The sequence below is a fragment of the Zootoca vivipara genome, chromosome 5, assembly GCF_963506605.1.
Source record: "Zootoca vivipara chromosome 5, rZooViv1.1, whole genome shotgun sequence".
NCBI lineage: Eukaryota > Metazoa > Chordata > Lepidosauria > Squamata > Lacertidae > Zootoca > Zootoca vivipara.
Window position 1 is genome coordinate 76,773,686 of NC_083280.1, and position 18,493 is coordinate 76,792,178.

The following is an 18,493-nucleotide window of genomic DNA, read 5'->3' on the forward strand; positions in this document are numbered from 1 at the left end:
ATTTATATCCTGTCCCTCCTCCCGAAGAAGTTCAGGGTGGCAGATATAGCAGTGATAAAACATTTTTTTAAAACAACAACAACAACAACTAAGGACAGTTTTAAAAGTTTCCAAAACGTTTAAAAACCTTATCTCAACCAGTAGTCATTGGGATACTAGGAACAGCATCTTTCAACCATCTCATGCCTGGCTAAATCAGAATGTTTTGCATTTCCCCTGAAAGTCAATAAGGAAGGAGACAGATGCATCTCCCACAAGAGGGCAATCTACAATGCAGAACCACCACTGAAAAACCCTCATAACATCTAACCCTAGTGGTAGCACCATAAAAAAAGGCCTCACCCTTCGATCATCAGGTCCAAGATGGTTGCTACTAGAGGAGGGGCTGTTTTAGGCACTTGTGCCCTAAGCCCATATAGAGGTTTATATGCTGGTACTAACTCCTTGAACTGGGTCCAGTAGCTCGCCGGCTTGAGACTCCAGTGACAAGTGGGACTCCAGAAGTACTCCCAGACTATGAACCTATTCCTTCAGTGCAAGCCCTCCCAAGGCAGATCATACAACATATTCCCAAACATGGGAACTACCCACCCATAGTACTGTAGGGTGGAGAAATATAAATCACCCTTGCCGGGAAATTTTAAAAATGATTGGCTGCATCCCTAGATCAAATGTGTGGGGCTGAGCACACTCTCCAGCAAGAGAAGACACACACACCCCCGCCCGGAGAAGTGTATTAAAATCACAAAAGCAAGCAGCAGTATAGAGGGGAGATGTAGGCTTTTAAAACTTCTAAATATCCCAACAGCGCTTCCCCATTTCTACCCCTTTTGCAATAAACAGACCTCACCATTAGTAAGTTTAGAAGCTTTACTTACAAAACTTCTTAGGTCAGATTCATGAGTTTTTCCATGCAGCAGAAAGAACACAGGTAGAAAATTTTGGGCTGTGCAATGTAGAAAAATGTTTCTAAGCACATTGTTTGAGCCTGCAGCCCCAAGTCAGAGCTCCATTACCCACAGAGTTCACATGGTGAAAGAGAATGAACAAAGGAGGAAAATTAACTTATTTTATTCCAGGTGAGGTAAGTAACCTTGCTGCGCCAAGCATACAGATCTATGGTTGTAGCCCTTCATGAATCAAACTAGCCCCACATTGTGAATTATATTTGACTGCAATTTACCACAAGTACTTCAGTCTTATCAAGATTAAGCCTTATTTTATTAGCCCCAATGCACCCCTTCACTGCTTCCAGACATGTCCACCACCTTCACAGTCTCGCCTGATTTTGATGAAATGGAGAAACAGAGCAGTATGCCATCATCAGGGATTCAGTTTCATATAGATGTTAAAATATTTTTCCTCCCAGCCTGGCCTTCTGTCTAACACATGGTCACCAGTACCACTTGCAGGCTCCAGTTTCCAGCTTCATCAGTTTCCTGATCCAGCTCACTCCCTAGTTCAGTCTTGCTCCATCCACGGAGCTCAGAAACCTTAGACTGGATTGGAGTTTCAGGGATAGGCTCCCGCAGTCCTTGCTTGGCTATGACATGAACTGGGTCTGGATGTTTATATTTCGACACCCTATATTTAAAGTACTGAAGAATAAAAATTGTTAACTAGAGCAGACTTTGGATAAATGTCTCATGAGAACCAACCAGTAGTGTCTGGAAAGTAGTAATAATTCGTAACTATATAGGACATTTTAAATGTTCGCCCCACTTTGGCTTCCATGATCTGTGTAACCCTTATTAACTTATTTTGGATGTGGTTGAGAAAACAGTAGCTAAGTTGCAAGACAATCTAACAGATTCACCAATGTGAGATCTGAAGTGTTAGTGCACACCCATAAGTATCCGACTTTTTCTGTGATGGAGATCGCACCTTGCACATCTTGATCTTTCCATATGACCTCAAATCATGCTCTTCTACCAGTGCCTCCCTATTTCCCCTGATTTACCCAACACTCTCCCACTTCAGCTGCCATAGAACTGTGCACACACAAAACACAGAAACAAAATATCTGCATTTTCTTTAGAAAGAAAACCATTTCATATCAAGTTCTGAATAAAGCATTCAAACCAAACCACTCCTATACAGCACCACAAAATTAGCATAAAATAATTAATTCCATGTTGTATTTTAAATGGAAAATGTAGGTGTTCTTTGTGAAGATCTCAGAATCCCCTGGTGTTCTTCCACTATAATAAGAACATAAGAGTTTTATCTTGCCTCTCCCAGCAACTAGTTACAAAAGCCTAGAAGATTTGGGCTAACAATAAAAAAGTGGGAATATGTAACATCTGACTGAATATATATTTCCTAAGTTGTTGGATAATATATTGTCAAGGTTATAACAAAAATTGTATTTCAAAGTCAACATTACATAATTCGCTCTCCCCCCCCCCCAAGCATGCAACCCAGACATATGCCAATAGCATACACATAACCACATAGGAACCACCTTTTCAAATAATCATAAAATGGACATAGTTTTCTCTGGTATATGTTGAAAGGTACATTCAAGGAAAATAGTACACTTCTTACATTCTTATACTCTGCCAGTGCATATCTTTCATCTACAATGATCCATATATAATTTATCACCTTTTGACAATACCTCTAAATCCTATTTTTCCCAGCCTCCTAATGCCAAAGTCTTGGAGGCTGCTATGAGACACAATGTGTAACTGTGTTTTTTATCCCCACAAGGAAAAGAAAATTGCACAGTCACACCAGAAATGTGCTCTGAATGCAACAACAGGAGTCTAAACACTGGCTGCAGATCCTCAGAAAACAAATGGCAAAAAACCCTCCAACTTACACAATACGTTGTATAATTAAGCCCATTTCACCAAACAAAAGTGTGAAACAGTTTGGGGTTTATTTCAGAAACAGCCCAGCACAAAGAACAATAACAAGATCTTCCACTCCCACAAGGAGGAATATTAAGCAATAACAAGCTGATTAGCCCTCTTGATTGTAGTCTCTAAACAAGCAACACTCTCTCAGCCACACATACCCTTCCCCTTTGCAAAACTGAAGTAATAATATCAGCCTGGATAGCTCAGTTGGTTAGAGCATGGTGCTGATAACGTCAAGGTTGAAAGATCAATCCCTGTATGGGACAGCTGCATATTCCTGCATTGCAGGGGGTGGAAAGGGGGTTCCTTCCAACTCTACAATTCTATGATTTCTATTATTTTATTTCCTATTGTAGGAAGGACTGCTGAACTGAGATGATGTGTGAACACTCTAAGCCAGAATGTAAATACTAAGTATTCCCCCTACAAAAGTGTCAGCTTTTAGATCAGCAAGTACCTGTGGTTGCCATCTTAGCAATATGCATATAAGTCATAGGAAGGAAGGAAGGAATCTCACTGATAAGATAGCAAACATTGCTTGGGGGGAAATTAGATGCTTGTACTGAGTTTGAGAAACATTTCTACAAGAAACTAAGAGCTGGGCTTTGAAGAGATGCTGACTGGAATTCTGAAACAAGTGGTCCAGGGAGTCCTCAGCCCTGGAAAATGTTTGAGGCTGTTTTTATAGTTGGACTCAGCTGACAGCTTTACAAATTACTGTGTGAGTCAGTGATAAAGAACCTGAGCAAAATACCCCCACCAACTGACTTAACAGCTATAGTCCTGGCCAAGTATTCTCTTTTGTCTGTCTCTCTATTCTCTTCTCTTTTGCTCTGCTGCTGAATTTATGCATACCCAGTGCAGAAGTCCCTACTGGCTTCTCAGCCTTGGACTCAAATGGTATGCATGCATATATTGCACAGTGTAGTTTTGCTGGAGTTTATATACTCCCTGCCAAAAACTTTGGATTGGATTACCCATTCAGACTTTATGCTAACTTATGAGTCATGCCTATTGGGCTACACTCACCAAGAATGAATTGACACAACCATTTTCTAACATGATGTGACTTATAGGCAATCACCTCCTGCCAGTGATCTGAATGAAATCAGTTTGTTGGAATGTGTACAGGGCCGTCTTTAGCATATGCACCGCCAGGGTACAAAGATCTTCCCGGCACCCCCAAACGCCCCACCACCTTCCCTCACCCGCCTCACCTTCTCCTGCTCCACGGACTCGCGTGGCGCTGGCACCTGAGCTGTCAACACTGCGGGGCCCACCCGCGGTGTTTCTAGCTTGGGATTCATTGTAAAATGTGTTTCTTGGTTAGCATTCACCATAAAGTGGGGGGGGGATGCAGCTTGCAGAATTCATAGTGTGCGCTCTAGGCGCGTTTTTGCGGAAATGGAAAACTAAAATTGCAAGCTGAAAAATGTGGCTTCAGCAGTGGGTGCCTGGTACCCCCCAGAATTCAGCGTCCGGCTGCCCTGCACCCCTTGCACCCCTGGGTAAAGACGGCCCTGAATGTGTCAGAATGTTATGCTGCTACCATCGCATACTCAATAAGCATTTCTATGCTGTTATTGTTTAGGTATCACAGGTATAGTTGTAAGGGAGAGCAGGAAGGAAGCTTTTTAGATGCACTAGAAGGAAACTATGATCTATTTTGTTCTCCCATTTCAAATATTAATTGTCACATGCATGTGCACATCACTGGCTGAAATGGTAGCCTGCATAATCAAATAGGGCATCTCGTATCTCATAGACAAAGCCATTAAGGCCAGTTGAAAGCCAAAGATTTCCTATTCAGAAATGTTCACACGTTTCAGCTAAGAGTCATTAGTCATTGAGATATCAAGTGATGCATGTGCATCTATAAGCTAAGCATTCTTTGGGGAATCAATCTGCTTACTACTAGCAGTTTTTCTGCTTAAAAAGATGGCTGCTAGGAAAGTTGAGACTGGCACAATTTTTCAAAAAGGAACTGAGCTTATAGAACAAACACCTATAGGGTTTCTACAATCACTCTTCAAATATCCTTAAAACTTATGGGGGCTGTTTTTAGTACTCTACTCATGACTGAGATTGCAGCTGTGGTTCTGAACGCTCACATCCAACTTTAGGAGTCCAGTTGCCTAATGGTCAGGGGTAGAATTACTACCAAATTTCAACGAAGGAGACATTTGAATCAAATTTGACAAGAAAATGTGGATGTTTCTATTCCAACAAAGCACACATAGGACTGCAAGAGAAAGCAAAAGTGTGTGTGTGTGTGTGTGTGTGTGTGTGTGTTTGTTTGTTTTTAGAACACTATCAAGATTCCACAGAGCTGGTTTGTGCATTCCTAAATTGTCCTGAAATCTGCCATAAGCAAAAATTTAAGGTGAATTGAGAAATCCTGCTTGGACAAAACACCACTTGAAGGTTAAAAGGTGACTATTATTATTATTATTATTATTATTATTATTAAATGGAACATTCAGTAAGACTAACAACATTTCTTAGAAGGAAAACTCACAAATCCCTGACCAGGAGCTAGCCAGCATAAAGGAGTCCCCTATCAAAAGCCTTGGTGCCACAGTCAAGAGACTCGCACAGATCTGCAACATAAGGGTTATATAGATAAAGCAATGGTTATGATAGAGCTTATCTCTCCACTTAAAGCTGGAGAGGTCAAAATATCACTGAAATACCTTCTTTATTCAAGAACATGGCTCCAAGAACTGGACTTTTGCTATGAAGCATTCAAAACTGCAGTGGTGTTGTTGTTGTTGTTGTTGTTGTTGAAAAGTTCTTTGAAGGAGTAAAGTAGTTTTGGTAACAAGTGGTAAAATATTTTCACAATCACACATGCAGCCATGCCCCCATATTCCAATTTTGCTAGGGCTGCCAAGCAAGAAGCATGAACTCTGAAGCCAAAACATTTAAAAAAATTTTTTTTAAAAAAATAGTACTTGATGCCTGGTAAAACAAATAAAGGAACTAGAAGTTTCTTGAACTAGAGATCAGGGGAGAGAGAATCTTAAAACAACTGTGGGAATGGGGGATACCAGGATTGATTATTCAAGGTGCTTTCACAAAGAGTGTCCTTGGAACTCAAATGTCATTTGCACACACATTAATAAAGTGCAAAGCTTTTTAATCTGATTGCTTTGAGTTGAATGGGTGGGACTGTGCCAAACACACTGATCTCATCCACAGACTGTGGTCCACAGCACAGTGCAAGTCTATTAAAATTAAGTGACCCAAATTCAATCAAAAAAGTTCCCAGAGCAATTCTTCAATTGCCGTATAGGAATTTATGTGCAGGAAATAACACCTTATACGGCCAGATATAAAATCAAAACTATTTCTAGGAGTTGAGAGGAATATAGTGTTTAACGCAGAGACAATGAGGTTGGTAGCAAGTCTGACACAGAACCCTTCTATGGAGTTTTGGATTCAGAGGACATCAGAAGGATTTAGAAGTCAGTTCAGACTTTGTGCTTTTGTCCTTACAGAGCTGGCGCTGAACTTCCCCTCTATGTATACCCATTAAAGCCACATTTTGCTTGTTTCAAGGTACAGTACATCTTCTTTCTCTTCCTGTAACTATATAGCAACTCCAAAACTGAGTTAAGGGCACTCTTCTGTGACTAACTGCATGCAAATCTCTGTGATTTGTTCATAACTTCTGCAGGAATGTAGATTATGGGCACAAGATCCACAGAAATCTACATGACCAGTGAAAGGGAAGTATTGTGATGTTGCAGTTTGTTCCTATTAATTTTTAGTGGAGCTCGCTGCAGAGACCTTCCTAGTCAATTGGACCCAGAGGGCATATTAGCAGGAGGTATTTACCACAAATCAATACCACCTTCAATGTATATTTCACATACCATGACTACACTGTGATAATACATCTACCTGAACCACTGTTAGTGTCACATAAATGTTACGAAGCAGCACAAGTAACAGTAAAAGCATCACTGAAGGTTGGGGGTGAGAGCTCACCTGCTCAGCTCCCAAGATCGATTGTGCTTCTCAAGTACTCAAGTTGATCTCATAAAACTTCAGTGGCAACAAAATTAATGAATTTAAAACAAACAAACAAAACTGAAGACGACTTGGCTAAGCTTCAGAAGATTCTGAGAAGTATGGTAATTGATTTACAGCAGAAACATTCTATCTGCATTATAATGCATTGTTTGTTGTAAGCAACTTTGAGGAAAATTGAAGAAATATGGGGTCTGTGATATGCTGACCAACAGTGGCCCTGTAGTGTTTCAGACAGGAATTTCCTGAGCCCTATCTGGTGACACCAGGAATTGAACCTGAGACTTCTCACATGCAAAGCATGTATTTCCAAAGCCATATTTCTCATCATGCTCCTGCCACAGCATCAGGGTATCTCACAGGGCAATTCTCCACCTTCTCTTTTGACCACTTTCTACATTCTGCCTTTCACTCTCTCTGTGTGTGTTTCAATATGTTACATCCTATGGATATAAAGGTTAAATTGAAGCAAGTGACGTATCACATTCAGATTTGATGATGCCCTTCTGCATTTGTCTTACACAGAACAATATTTGCTGAAGGAGAAGAAATCTTATTGTACAATTACAGCAGCTTCTTGGTTGTGAGTCTTGGAAGACCTGCTCCCTGCCTTGCAGGCCTTTTCCACCTTGGCCTGGGAGGCTGGGGCTCTGACTGACTCCAGCTACAAAAACATTCAGGTGGGGGGGGGACTATTTTGGGGTTGTTGGGGTTTTTTTCTGGAGGAGGTTGTTGCTACTATTGATGTTGGTTTTTGTATCTTTATTTTAGATCTCATTGTGATTTAGGTGAAAATTGTTCATTTGGTTGTGTATTTTTTAATATTTTATTTATTGTTTATGACTGCTTTTGCTATGTTGTAGTGATGCACTTTTTCATGTTCTAAGCTGCCTTGAACATGGTTTGAACGGTGGGAAAGTGGCATACAAAAAAATAATATACAAATGTATGTTTGTATATTCTCCAGTGATAAACTTAATTTAATCATATATGAGTGCTTGCCCTTGATGAACATCCCAAAATGTATCTTCAGTTTTATCTGTAATAAAATGTAGCTTTTCTACCACTTCCTGAGATTTCTATTCTGTTTCTCATTGTCTACAATTTTGCTAGTTTAGGTTCTGTTAAGAGATACCAAACAAGATCTTATTCTCATATTGCATCTCTTTGAGTTAAAAAATACAGACTGGAGTCCTTTTGGAACCTGCCATCCTAAAATTAACTGATCTTAATCAAAATATCATCACCCAAAATGTGTTCCTCACAGAAACAGAGGCACAGCCACAGAAACATGCACTGTTAATTTTCAGCAGAAAAAAAATCTACAATTTTACATCTATATAATTTGGATATACTTATAAAAAGCAAGCAGATAAGGCTTTCAGAGATTTCTCATTTCACAGTTTTAGTAAGATGATATCTACATTCACTCTTAGAGTGTTAAATATTACAATATTTAGTGTAAGAATGTTGTATAATAGTCTAATTTCAGAAAGCGATCTAACTGGAATTTGTTGCTGCTTCTTAGCAGATTTGCTTCAATTAGGTAAAATAGCTTTAGGATTTTTTTTGGGGGGGGGGGAGAAAAGGATTTTGTCACTTCTTTATTCCTGAGAATGAAGACATCTGAGAGGAGCTCATGCACTTCAAGAGAGCTAGTCACCATTATTCTATATAGCACCCATTCATACTTAATTTATGCAAGTGCTAATTTTCTATTATTCCATCCCATGTTATTGTTCTGAAACTGAACAATGTGACCAGGTCCAATCATTGAGTTTTTCTCATCCAACTTCTCATTCCCACCGGAAAGCTATACAGCAGTGCTCCCTTTCCCCTACAACTAATGCATATTATTTGATTATTTTCATCATCACTTGGACTCTTTTCACCTGCTTCTCCTATGCACACAGCAAGGTGACAACTAAGAGGAAACAATCTATAAAGCCCCACTCATATGGTTTGATTGAGCATAAAAAACAGCTCAACACTGCTGTGATATCATATGGGGTGGTAGGGATGCTGACTTCCGACTAATAACTGAGACTAATAACTATATATATAACTGAGATAGATGACAGACAGACAGACAGATGATAGATGATATAGATAGATAGATGATAGATAGAGATAGAGAGAGAGAGAGAGAGAGAGAGAGAGAGAGAGAGAGAGAGATAGATAGATAGATAGATAGATAGATAGATAGATAGATAGATAGATAGCTGAATGATCTCACTCACTTGATCATCACCTTGTCATGGTGAGTGGGCTTGACCCTTGTGGGCAAAGCTGTCAGGAATTCTTGTACTCCCAGCAGGGTCACCCAAGGTGGTAAGCTCAAAGGGAAGGAGTTAGACAAAGAATGATCCAAGAAGTTCTCAACGGCAGAACAGGCGAATGATAACAAGTGGTATGTTACAACGGCTGTGAAGGCGGATGAAGGCTGCAGCAGATAAGAATCTACCGGTCATCGTGACTACTCATGCCATCAGAACAGAGCCTTACTGCCAAGACTGTGCATTGGTCAGTGTGCACTGATCTACACACATAAAACAAATTCACGCACAGGCGTCTTCCAAAAACCAATCCCAAACCTCAAAAGTCCCATACGCTTGGCAAATCCACACCGTGATAAATTCCCACCTGGAAACCAATGTCCCCACTGTGGAAGGACGTGTGGATCCAGAATTGGCCTCCACAGTCACTTACGGACTAAAACTGTGTTTATGGAAGACAATCTTATTCGACTACAAGTGATTGCCAAAGAAGAAGAAGATCTTGTCACAAAAAAATCCCACGGTTGTTATGGATCTTTAACATTGCCTAGAAACAAATTGCCTTTGAGCTTTCTATAACATATGGCAAAAAGTTGAACATCCCATAAATAGATCCAGGATTCAGTTTTCATCTATTTTTCAGATTCTGCAATGCAAAACTAGTGCTACTGCATATTTGTTTAGTACTTCTACAGTTTTAGGGCAAGCAAGCACTCAGGTAATGAAATGCAAATGTGAGGTCATGTTTAAGAATTAATCATCCACTATTAATTAGTCATCTTAAGTATTCAGGTAAATGATTCTAAAATTGCACAAAATTATCCCTTGCTATAAATGATAAAGTCATTTCCCAAGTATTTACAATTTTATGCATATTTATATATTCTGTGACCACAGACTTTTCATAGTCCTTGATTTACCTTCACAGTGCATGCCAGGGAACGTATAAACTTTATCTTTGAAGTGCAGGGTGTAATTGAAACATTTACCCAGCCTATTAAAATAAATCAATTTACATGTTTATCTCCACATCTGCATTTTCTCAAAGAAAGAAAAAAAAAAGATGAAGAAGAATACTTACTGTAGTGATTCCAAGTTCAACATAACAGAACCAATTACTCTAACATCGGCAATGAGCAATGTGTAGTCCATGGATCAAATTAGGCCAGCCACACATCTTTCACTTGTTAAGCAAACAACATGGCCAGTTTTCGGTCCATTTTTTTCACTAGGATGGGCAAGGTGAGAAACAGGGCCTGTCCCTTCCTTACTACAAAGAACATTATTTAAATACCAGTATTCCCCCGATAGGCAGATTTTCTCTTTCAGTTCCAACAGGATAGAACTTACTCAGTTCTCCCCAGGACTCAGCACACTTCACTTTAAACTTTCTCCTCCCCCCCTCCACTTCTAGCGTGGGTTTATGGCAAAATTGTCATGGTCACATGTTTGTAAGCTACTAAAAATAGTTAGGGAATCTAGTGGCAAATCTAGTGGCAAATGTGGAAGTCTTCTTTTGCAGGTGTGGCTTGATTGCAGTAAGTCACCTGATGTCATGGTAGCATCAGCTGACTAACACAAAAAAAGTCACAGAATAGAAGTGCTTATCAAAGCATCAACATGTGAGCATGTGCCAATATATATGTAGGTGTTATGTACTGAGCTGAATCCTAGAACAATAGGATTCAGAACCAGCGGGAGCTACCCAATCCAACTCCAGGTGGAAGTGAATCCGCAACCTGATTGGCCTGCTGGAGCAGCCAATCAGGCGGCTGGCAGAAGTGAATCTGCTACCTGATTGGCCTGTAGGAGCAGCCAATCAGGCTGCAGGCAGAAGTCAATCCACAATATAATTGGCCCACAGGTGTAGCCCTGAAGTAGCCAATCACGCAAGGCCCATTGTGTAAATAATGTATATAAGCAGATGGTTTTGGGAAAAGAGCCATTCGTCTTCTCTTCTTCTCCTTGATGAATATGAGCTGAATAAAGAGCATGAAATTCACTCTCGACTCCGAGTATATTTCACTGGCGACGAAGGTGGGATCCTGCTGAGCTGACCGCCACCACGCACTGCACCGCAGCACCGCCACCTGCTGCACCGCTGCATCGCACCGTGCATCCAGGCTTCAGCTCCAGGACCCAAGGAACCCAGAATGGAAACCGACAGCAGCTTCTTGCCATTCAAACCAGCATCAGGAGACTGGGAAGGGTACGCCGCCCGTTTCAACTTCCTCCTGCAAGCGAAAGAAGTCACCAACGATGCCATGAAGAGGGCGACATTCTTCAGCGTCTGTGGAGAGGAGATGTTTGAAATCGCCCGGGCTCTCCTTGCACCTAGAGATGTCGCTACCGTCTCTTACAAAACAATAATGGAACGGCTGAAGGAGCACTTTTCACCACAGCCCTCGGTGGTAGCTTGCCGAAATGCCTTCTACGCAAAGCGGCAAGCCCCAGGGGAAACCATAACTGGGTTTGTGACCTCCCTCCGCCAAGCCGCCCGGTTATGCAACTTCTCAGAGTTGGAGAACATGCTTCGTGACCGCCTCGTCGGTGGCCTGAGGGACGAGATGTTGCAACGACGCCTCTACGCCAAAAAAGACCTCACGTTCCAGATTGCTCTGGAGGAAGCCCTGGCAACCGAAGCCGCTGAGAGGTCAACGCAAGAGGCACGACCGGCCCCGCCATCCCAACCGAGGGTCTACCACGAAGACCTCACCGACGAATCCGAATCTGACAGGGAGGAAGTACACCGAGTACAGCGGCGCACTCAAGCAGCACACACACCACAGCAGCCTCGACGAGAAGGAGGGAACTGTGCAAGCTGCGGGGAGAACCACGAGAGGAGGACCTGTCGTTTCCGCAACGCAGAGTGCAGGCAGTGCAGAAAATTGGGACACATCGCCCGGGTGTGTCGGGCTCGACTCACCCGTCGACAAGCATCAGATGACCGACCCAGGAGCCCCAGGTCACACGGCACCATGCACCAAGGCAACTCGACGGAGATCACGGACTACCAGGTATTCCAGTTGCCCCATCCCAGCACAGAGAAAATTTATATAGAGGTACAGATAGAGGGAGCCCCATGCCGCATGGAGCTGGACACGGGTTCAACTCTATCCATAATCTCGGCCCGAACATTAAGGGAACTGTGCCCTAATGGGGGTCCCAAACTAAGGCCGGCCCCATTCACCCTCCGGGACTTCCAGAAACGTAAGGTCCCTACAATGGGGGTGGGGACCTTCAGGGTGCAATATCGAGGGCGAAAGCAACAATTGGACTTGCTGGTAGTTAAGGGCCCCTACGTTAGCTTACTGGGACTGGCATGGTTTGGACCTCTGGGGCTAGCCGTTACCGGGGTGAACCGCACTAGCTTACAAGTGGACGTGGACGCCATATGCAAAGAGTTTCCAGGGGTTTTCGATGGGGCATTGGGACGATATACAGGACCCCCCATTGCCCTACAGCTAGACCCCGCTGTACGACCCATCAGGCACAAGGCCCGCCGGGTCCCGTTCGCCCTGAAACCCCGCATAGACGAGGAATTGGACCGGCTCGTGGAGCAAGGAGTGCTGGAGCCGGTGCCCAACGCCCCCTGGGAAACTCCAATTGTCACACCCGTCAAGCCTAACGGTTCGGTCCGCATCTGTGCAGACTACAAATGCACCATAAACAAGGCTCTCACGGCCCATGCATACCCAGTGCCAGTGGTCAGCCATGTCCTCGCCACCCTGGCTGGGTCAAAAATCTTTGGCAAACTGGACTTGGCCCAAGCGTATCAACAGTTGCCTGTGGACGAAGCCACAGCAGAGGCTCAGACGATTGTGACGCACAGAGGGGCATTCAGAGTAAAGCGGCTGCAATTTGGCGTTAGCGTGGCACCAGGCATATTCCAGAATCTAATGGACTCTCTCCTTAAAGGGATTCCTGGTGTCACCCCCTTCTTCGATGATGTACTGATCGCCGGGCCCACACCAGAGGAATTTGAGGACCGCCTCCGCTCCGTCCTGCACCGTTTCCAGACGGCGGGCCTCAAGGTGAAGCGGGAAAAGTGTTTACTGGGAGTGCCGCAGGTGGACTTTCTGGGATTTAAGGTGGACGCAGAAGGGGTCCATCCAACCGGTGACAAGGTACGGGCCATTTGTGAGGCCCCAGCGCCCAAGAGCAAGCCCGAACTTCAGTCATTCTTGGGACTATTGAACTTTTACCATGCTTTCCTTCCCCATAAGGCAGCGGTAGCGGAGCCCCTACACAGACTCCTAGATAAAAGGGCCCCTTGGGTGTGGGGCCAGCGACAAAGGGCCGCATTCCAGGCAGTCAAGGACTTGCTCGTCTCGAACTCGGTCTTGGCACACTTCGACGAGAGGCTGCCAGTGGTGCTGGCATGCGACGCCTCTCCCTATGGCATCGGCGCTGTCCTGGGACACCAACTCCCGGATGGAAGAGAGGTGCCGGTGGCATACTTCTCCCAGACGCTTGCTGCAGCCGAACGAAACTACTCACAGATTGACAAGGAGGGTCTGGCAATCGTGAAGGGCGTAAAAAAATTCCATGATTTCTTGTACGGGCGGCCCTTTACCATAGTGACTGACCACAAGCCGTTGCTTGGCCTGTTTGCCCCCGAGAAGCAGACCCCCCAAGTGTTGTCTCCACGTGTCCTCAGGTGGTCAATTTTCCTTGCCGGCTACCAGTATGCACTAATCCACCGCCCTGGGAAGGCGATGGGCCACGCAGACGCACTCAGCAGGCTACCACTACCAGAAACAGGCCCCGACCCAGCGCCTGCGCAAGAGGTTATGACCCTGGAGCTGCTTCCCGACCGACCCATTCAGGCACAAGAAGTTGCGCACCATTCCACAAAAGATAGGGTCATCTCCCGGGTCCTGGACTGGGTGTGGCGAGGATGGCCCAGCAGCAGCCCCGGGCCAGAATTCGCTGGCTACACAAACCGCAAACATGAACTGTCGGCCCACAAGGGGTGCCTGTTATGGGGAAGCAGGGTTGTTGTTCCCCAGCCCCTCCGCAAAAGGGTCCTCACAGCCCTACACGAGACACACCCAGGGGTAGTGAGGATGAAGGCCCTTGCCAGGAGTTATGTGTGGTGGCCGGGGATTGACAGAGAGATAGAGGCCTGGGTCCAACACTGCCAGACCTGCCAAGAATCCCGCCCGGATCCCCCAAGGCCCCCAGTCCAGCACTGGGAGTCCGCCCGACATCCATATTTCAGTAGGGAACTCAAAATACAAGTTATCTCAGCTGTGGCCACCATATAAATAACAATGAAAATCTCCAAATAATCATGATTGAGTTCCAGGAGTTTCCAGGAGATTATTTCATATTCTTCAGAAATAAATTTGATAATTATTAATGGATGGCAGCCATTAATCTTATTGCCTCAAATTTTATTTCAAGAAAATTGTAAATTGCAAATTGTGATTCTGCTACATACAACTAGGTTGTTACTCCAAAACTGTAATTCAAACGTGAAGAGTTTTCATTTCATAGGCAGGCCGCAGCAGATCATGCATTTCAATATATTTACCCCTTGCTATGAAAGGAAGCCTCTTCACCTTTGGACTATAGTTCTTGGAGCAGCAACTATCTAGAATGAATTCAGATCTCTAGATTTATGGATGCAACCCACAAAGTACTGTATTTTTCTCTGTGTAACACGCCTCCGTTTATAAGACGACTCCTATTTTGGGGGACTCCAATTTAAGAAATTGGTGAGCTTTGCCGGGGGGGGGGAGAGATTGCTCAGAGTTGTGGAGCTTTTTTTGGGGGGGGGGGATTGCCACTCACCCACAACACAGGCGCTGCCAATCGCACACCTCATCAAAGCCATCAATCGTCTGCCCACTCACTGCCAGCAGCCGCCAGTCGCATGCCCAGCCAATCAACAGCAGCTCTTGCCATCGCAGCCACCAATCGCCCACAAAATCGCTGCTGACAGTCTCCTGCTTGCAGCTGCAACCAATCACCAGCCCCCCCCAGCACTATCTGTGTATAAGATGACCCCAAATTTTTAACATTCTTTCATAATACAAATACATTGTCTTATACACAGAAAAAAAATGGTAGTTCTTATCATAGGCTACAAGCCATCCAGGGAATCTGAATGTTCCCATATAGACTTTTAACTTTTAATCCTGCAGCAGAAATACAAGGCTACTCACACATCCACATGATGTCACATGTTCTCAGCATCTGAACTGACAATTTGTTTGTGTCCGGGGGAGAGAGATTTTGTTTATAGGATTCCCCAATCACTAAGAATAGTAGTACTGCACAGTTTTACAAAGCACATGAGATTTATTTTGTCTTTAACGGAAATCAGTCTATGAAATGAATGCCATTGTTAAAATAATAATAGTACATTGATTCTATACTGGGCTTATTACTTTTCATTTAACAAAGACATCTTGATTCTGTTAATATATCTTGGTTAGTTGTCCAAACTACAGACCTGCTATCCTTTTCATGCCTTAATGATCCATTTGCATGCAATATTAAAATTTCAAGTTGCATTAATAATGGATTCACTGTGCTTGTCCACATTATAATGAATTTCCAGAGAAGCGGGCTAATCTTGAGGTCTAGAAAGAAGGGAAGAGACTCTACCACCATTTCTAGGTATGTTGGGGAATTCTGCATTCGCTAGGAAACAAACCTGGGTCAACTGCTTGAAAGGCAACTATGCTAACTACTATACCACTGATGGTGAAGAGAACAAGACATAAAACTGTTCAAAAAGAGAGCAAGCAGACAGAAAGAAGGAAAAACCCTATCCCAGAAAAACTAAGATCAATGGCTAGGCTCTGAGGAAGCTCTAGATGACCCAACCTATCCAATTGCTAGGCAAAACAGGTCTGGAGAGCAGGATGTCACCTATTCTTCTTGCTGATAGGGAGAAGATCATAGATCCTGCTGATTTGATCCAGAGGGAGGAGTTATGCCAAGAGGAAGAACATCCTTCCAATGTGGCACCAAGGAAAAATAATTTTTCCACCTCAAACATAATGGAGTCTGTTTACACATTCTGCTGCAAGTCATCAAATGAATCTGGGTCAGGATCCAGCCCAGTGATATTACTGGTGTCTTTACTTTGAGCAGCTGGCCCTCTTGTCACATCCCAACCTACGTTTCAAAGTCTCTTCAGTTTCAAAAGTTGTTTGTCACCTGACATGGAGAACTACTATTTGGAAAATGCAATTCCCCCCAAGCCCCTTGGGAATATGGTGCTAACTGCGCAGTGCTTTGGATCCTGAAGATGATCCCCCAAATATAGAAGATGCAAGTGATATAAATGTATTTGTGAGCCAACTTTAAGCTTTTTTTCTGATTTCAGTGGGATGTGCATTCAGGTACCGAATTAATGCAAGGTCACACCAGCTCTGTTAATCAGGATTGTAACACGCCACACAGCAATCTTGTCGTGAATCATTAAGCTGGTAGAACAGTTTCAGGGCCTTTCAAAAGTGTTCAACACATGACAGCAACAATAAGGGCAGAGTAATAATTCATTCGGGCACATGTACATAAATATTTAAATACAGGTTAACGGCAAGAACCATTTCAGAAACTCGTTCATCCTTAGGAGGCACTGTGCATATGCAAAACACACACATACAACAACAACAAAAATCCCACCCAACCTCAACATGTCACATTTAATGGATGTATCTGCATCGACAAGACTATTCAAATCTTCAGGGAAACAAAGGTGTCTCTTGCACACATTTATTTGGAATTCCTTCCCCAAATTCAAAATTTATTTAGGGTTAATGATGGTGAAGATAAAACGTGGAATGAAATGAAGATGTTGGAATTCAAAGTTGGACACCGCTTTATAAAAACTGGGAAATGTGGTAATTCTGGATACTGTTTCCATCTTAAAAGAGAGAGAGAACACAGGAAACTTACTATTATCTATCATCTATCTATCTATCTATCTATCTATCTATCTATCTATCTATCTATCATCTATCTATAGTGGACTTCTTTCTCCACCTATGGAGAGAGAGTCCAACAACATTTTCTATGGTCCATCTCCCCAGGATTGTAGAACTCTGCTGTAAATCAGCCAAACATCACCATGTTCACTAACTGTTTGGGATGACTCAGTGAATAATTAAGAAACCTTCCCCAAGAAAGATGGTGCCAAAGCAGCCACAGTTCAGGGGAACAAAGGTAGAGGATAGTTGAGTAAAAGGTGAACTTTCTCAATGCAAGTGTTTTCAAGTAATATTCACACATGCACATATACACACACATACACAGAACATTACAAAAAAATTGAAACCAGCCAAGATTCAATGCAGCTCCCAAAATAAAATTACTAAAGGAATGAAATTGACAAAGATGAAATGTACAATGAGTAACATTTCAAGTGAACTTTCAGGCAGGCGACATTAATAAAAACAAATGTCTCTCACGCTAAAATTAATCTCAGAATATTAATGTCAACAATTCCCTCAGTGTCTGAGCTTGCCTTTCAATTCTGACCCTTTAATATTTATATCATGTATCTCTTTACCCTACGCAGTCTTCTGCCCTCACTGAGCTGCAACCTATTCATGTGATAAAACCACCCACATCACATCATATACTCATGCTGAAACAAGATTTAATCGTTCAAGATTAATTTAGCGGCCAGCATTATTAGATCTCCTACCATACATTCCATAGACACTCATATATAACCTTGAAATCCTCCGTTCAAAAGGATTAGAGCAGAATAAATGTGAAAATATGAATTTACATATGTTTGGATTAACTTTATTGTCTGCATCACCCCCCCCCCCAAAAAAATCTAACCCCTAGAGAACCTAACAAAGCTAAATTCATCTGAGATGCTGCTTCAGCATAGTTACTGCTCTTGTACCAAATTTTCAAAAGCATTTATTATTTAATTGAGAATGCTGGAAAATATCTGGATTGTTTAAGACATGATTGTTCTTCCTAAAACACTAGGGGCTGTTGCTCCTGCTTGCATTGTTCATCACCCCTCCCTACCTGTCACACCCCTTCCATGGTTGCCTACTACACTCCTTTTATATCTCACCAACCTCGCTACCACTCCCTAGACCTCTCCTTCCCACTTCATGAAACTAATAAGCCCCCTATTCTGAAGGAAATCAGCCCTGAGTGCTCACTGGAAGGACAGATTGTGAAGCTGAGGCTCCAATACTTTGGCCACCTCATGAGAAGAGAAGACTCCCTGGAAAAGACCCTGATGTTGGGAAAGATGGAGGGCACAAGGAGAAGGGGACGACAGAGGATGAGATGGTTGGATAGTGTTCTCAAAGCTACCAACATGAG

The 18,493-nt window shown here is 43.1% G+C and overlaps 1 protein-coding gene across 1 annotated transcript in view; it reads right to left on the bottom strand.

The window, feature by feature from the left end:
• The window catches only part of GRID1 (glutamate ionotropic receptor delta type subunit 1), a 658,224-nt gene that overhangs the window by 245,421 nt on the left and 394,310 nt on the right, over positions 1 to 18,493 (bottom strand). The window lies entirely within an intron of this gene.